This window comes from Remersonia thermophila, chromosome 6, assembly GCF_042764415.1.
Source record: "Remersonia thermophila strain ATCC 22073 chromosome 6, whole genome shotgun sequence".
Lineage (NCBI taxonomy): Eukaryota > Fungi > Ascomycota > Sordariomycetes > Sordariales > Chaetomiaceae > Remersonia > Remersonia thermophila.
In genome coordinates, this window is record NC_092222.1 from 94861 (window position 1) to 99658 (window position 4798).

General features: G+C 35.2%; 1 non-coding gene across 1 annotated transcript; it reads right to left on the minus strand.

Moving 5' to 3' along the window:
* Positions 1-559: 559 nt before the first annotated feature.
* On the minus strand, positions 560-631 carry VTJ83DRAFT_t153. The gene has a single exon. It is a non-coding gene; the product is annotated as a tRNA-Thr (tRNA).
* Positions 632-4798: the final 4167 nt, after the last annotated feature.

Here is a 4798-nt window from a genome sequence, read left to right on the forward strand (position 1 = left end):
CCCTCTTTAAAGATACAAGAGGGAATAGTAAAAATTATTACACTAAATATTTCATACACTTAGAGGAAAGCTTCGATCTATTATTAAGAGGTATATATATTATACTTACACCAATAAAACGAAATAACATCTACTATCGTTAATTAATATATATATCTTCTACCGGAGATACTTTAGTTACAGTACAATTAAAAAGGTATACTACAGTTTAACTAAAGTGTAACTAGTTTATGTAGGATATAATAATTTTTATATCCTAGATATAATAGCTTACCCAAGATTTTCTATGGTTAACTGCTAACAGTCCCGAAATAGCCTTTGTTTAAAAAGATTATAGCGCTCAACTTTAATTAAAAGTAAGATAAGAGATCTCGGAGCTTACTTTATAAAGTCTTTCAATTCAGTATAGTTATAGTACTTAGAAAGAAGGACCAGTGTAGTAGTATTAACGGAAAAAGTTAGCATAACTATAGTATATCTATATTCTTGTTCTTTTCGGCCATTTAATAATTAAAGAATATACAAAGGTAAGGAATGCAAAAACAATGCAAAAGAAAATTGCCCACAGCCAGAATCGAACTGACGACCTTGTCATTACTAGTGACACGCTCTACCACTGAGCCATGCGGGCTCGCTTCCGTTTTCGAGATTGGCTTACGTGAGCCTTTATGCACTTAGCAGAGATATTGCTTACGGAAATAAAACTATATTAATAGCTGTTGATTATACCTGCAGAGAAAGCGCAGTGCTAAGTTTTAAACTTTACCTACGAAAATAAGTAATACTTATTGTTATTTAAGATATATACTTGGCCAACCAAAATTCATTATGAGCCGTTTTCGAATTCCTACCGGAAAAGCCTATTTTAACAAGGAAAACAGCAAATAAGAAAACTAATAGTCGGTAGCATTTGGAAGATAAGACCAGCGGTTAAACGCCTACTATAATATAAGTATAAGAAAACATAAACAGATGATATAGTGCTAAGGAGCTTAGCAGCTCTACACTTTAGCATATATACAAGTCTAATAATAAGGACTCTATATTTAAAACTATCGCTTCCCCGGATATATAAATATATATACTTATAGATACCGATGCTTAAGATGTTTGCATTAACTTTTCCTAAAGTATATCTGTAAAGGAGTATTTTAAGTAGTAATGTTGTACTTTGGGATTTTAGCATAAAGGCTTTTAATGTATAGAGTATAACTGGACTTAAAGTAAGAATAAATTAAGTTAATAGCTTACATTTAAAGGCGGCAAAGTTCCGTTAGATAGAGTAAGTATATATATAGCGTATAACTATATAAGCCAAGTAGGAAGACTACTAGCTGGGTATACTAGAGGTTATAGTAGATATATCTTACAACACGTTGTTTCTAGGCTACTAACTTCTTAATTTACTATCTCTTTCTTTTAAAAAGCATTTATTTCCGGGTCCTACCAATATAAAATAACTTCTACCAAGTTAAAGCAGCTAGATATAGATTTCGGATCACAAACGCGTTGTTAGGCAACATCCTATTAGTTTGCTACCTAAGCTTAGTATACGTATTCCATAGGAATACAAAGGGATCCATATACCCAGATAAATCTTATACCGTTTCTAACGTACTATACCCGATTTACTTCTCACGCAATTACAAAGTGTATAGAGCTTCAATCACTTAAACCTTTGGTTTAGTTGTTTCCGTTTCTAAAATACCTTCGAGTTTGTCTGCCCTTTGTATCCATCGCAAGGGAATGGCAATGGAATTTTTAAATACAATATGAAATATTGTAGTTAGACAACTGTATGATTTGGAATGTAGCGATTCATACATAGTAGATAGATATAGTATTGATTAAAAATAGCTTGATTTATACTTTAATATATTCATCATTATAAACTATATATGCCTTTAATACAGAGATAAAGAATATATCGTTTGACTCGCAGGAACACTACGAATACAGTATTTACTATGTGAAAAGAGCCCGAGTCGTCTTCAGCCCTCTGGCCCATCCTTCCCTTTAGATCCCTCTATATTATACTGCTTTACCCGCTAGAATATAGTAGGTGAATATCGGCTTCGGCTATATCGTCGTTTCGGCGGCTCAGGTACATTCGAAATGTTGATAATTAATTGTATTTGCCGAGTTGTAGCTAGTTGACATCGATGTCGAAGTGTGTTGAAGGATACTGTTGGGGAGAAAACAAGGAACTGTTCCTGTTGTTAGGGAAGATGTTGATTTGGTAAGTGCTCAGGGCTAATCTAAGGCTATCCTGCGCTGGTTTAGTTGGGTGGTTAAGAACATTGGCTGGCTAAAATCCCTGTCAGAGACATTATACTCTAAGAAACAAAAGGCTATGTATTGGTTCATTAATATTTTCAGCATATTAGTATTCAGTATATTGCCTGTTGCTTCCCTTTCGACCAACGTACGTTGTGTAGCCAGGGGGGTATTAAATACACCAGCTGATATTCTCAGTTTACAGTATTATGCTCCAAAGCAGAACGTCTACCCACCGAAGGTTTACTTCGTTTCTACCCAGCGTACAAGACTTAGGGAAGCTAGGTTTTGGTATCTTATTTAGAGAAATATTCGTCGCTTTTTGTGCTCTAAACCCTCGATGAAAACAATTATCTAAGTTGTTAACCTTTACGCATTCGCAATTATTCTGTCCTGTACCTTATGGATATAAGTTCGGACTGTTCACCAGATCCTAGAAGATCTCTATGATGTTGACTCTTAATGTATTGTATCTCCATTAAGTTGTGTACAGGCTTAACCTTGGAGGGTATTGCTGTCAATGCTAAGCTTTCTTTTATAACTTCCTAATGCGTTCAGTGTTATTTATGTTAGGATGCAATTGCATCCGAGGTAATGTTGTCGCGATTACCTTAATTGCTCAGGTTAGCTAAATTGTGGTTATATAGGTACGGTTATTACAATGATGTAATCTTATTTAAACCCGTTTACAGATAACAGTTCGCGATTATTTTATCCTATATTGGATATATCTGCTTAGACTTTGCGCTCTATATATCCCTTTAAACTGTATAGAAGATTGTTCAATGATAATTCAAATCTAAGTTGTGTACTGTAATACTATAGGTCTTTTATCAGATATTTGTTTTGGTTGTAATATCGCAGGTAATTGTCTCAATAAAGGTGCGCGATACAAATGGACGGTGGCAGATAGGTTGTATTGTTGTTGTCCGGTCATTGGAGCTACGCTTATTATTAATAACGCTCTCCTAGATCAATAGGTAGAAATCAAGTCCACTAATATATCCAAAACTTAAAGTACGTTTTATCATAGTCTGGAACTCCACGTTTTGACCGTGTGTATCTATTATTGCTGGTAGGAGGGAACTGTGGATTTTGTATTTAAATCACCGATGGCCTTGTAGATCAGATCGACAAGTAGGTACCTCGTTACTCTGCAAAGCAGCATCAGCGGCAAAGTTTAAAAACTAAGCTGCCACTACTTCACGCTAATTCAATGGCTCGCAATGTCGAGAGTCACATATCAAGGCAACGCTTTTACGGGTTTTGGATGCATCCGAAGCTTCAAATGTATAACAACCCTGCAGCAAGACCTTGATATATCGAATATAGTTAAGCCTTCACAAAAACACCGAATCTTCTAATCTTTAAAGTCGCGTATATCTTTATAGTCTTCAATTTACTTTGCACGATGCTAGAGTGTTACTATATTGGATTATCCGATGATTTGACTACGTTTGGTGCATACTCTATTGTGGAATAAACGGGTCGACAAACCATTTACTAAGGTAATGGGTAGGGTTAGCATACAAGCATTGTCATTATTTCAGAAATTCTCTAGCAAGAGTAAAGCAAAGGATAACAACATAGCTATTACGCTATCCAAGTACTTGCTGAAGAAGACGTAAGTTCTTTCGGAGGGATTAGTATAAAAACTTAGTTGTGCTGTTGATTTCAAGTGATGGAGAATTAGTACCATAGTCCAAACTTGGAAGCATACTTCTGACTACGATACTGTAAGCTATAAGCTTAATCATGTCTGTACTTACCTGGAGGTATACAATCAGTCAACCTACCCACTTGAGGAACGACCTACTTTGGGAACACCTCGCAACGTCTGCTGACCTCTACACTACTGCGACAACTATTACCTGCTTACACCCTCCTCGAATCAACTACTATAGAGGAGGCAGTGGAATAAGTACTTTCTCTATCACTCTTTTCAATAGGGCTCTCTTCGACTTGGCTAGCCTCCTCTTAAGCTATAAAGATTTGCTTAATATTTGTAAAAACCTCGTCAAGATCTAAACGTACCTTCCTTCTTCTAATTGCCTCCGAAAGCCTGAATACGAGTCTTTTAGTACCTTGTTCTCCTTTTCAAAGTAAGCTAACTGGAAGTTCTTTTGTTAAGGGCCTTCTGGGTTTTACAGAATAAAAGCCTACATATAGGTAACCCGTTAATGTCGCCCCGTATTTTAACTAGACTCTTCTGCATCTTGAATCTTTTATATAATATTGAAATAATTATTAAAGAACCTGAACGAGTAGATAAAATACGTTACTAGGTTACCGAAGTATCTTTTAGGTATAGAGTTTATATATTGTACGCTAGATTATTTAGGATTTCCGATTGTAAATGGTTTATTAGAATTTTAGAAGTATAGAATAGCTATAAGCTTAATATTTACTACCTAGATTTAATATTCCGGCTCGTCAACGCCTCTGTATATATAGATATGAAGTACCAAAGTGTCATCCGTTTACTAATAATAAATAAATCGGTTTAAAATACTTAACAGTT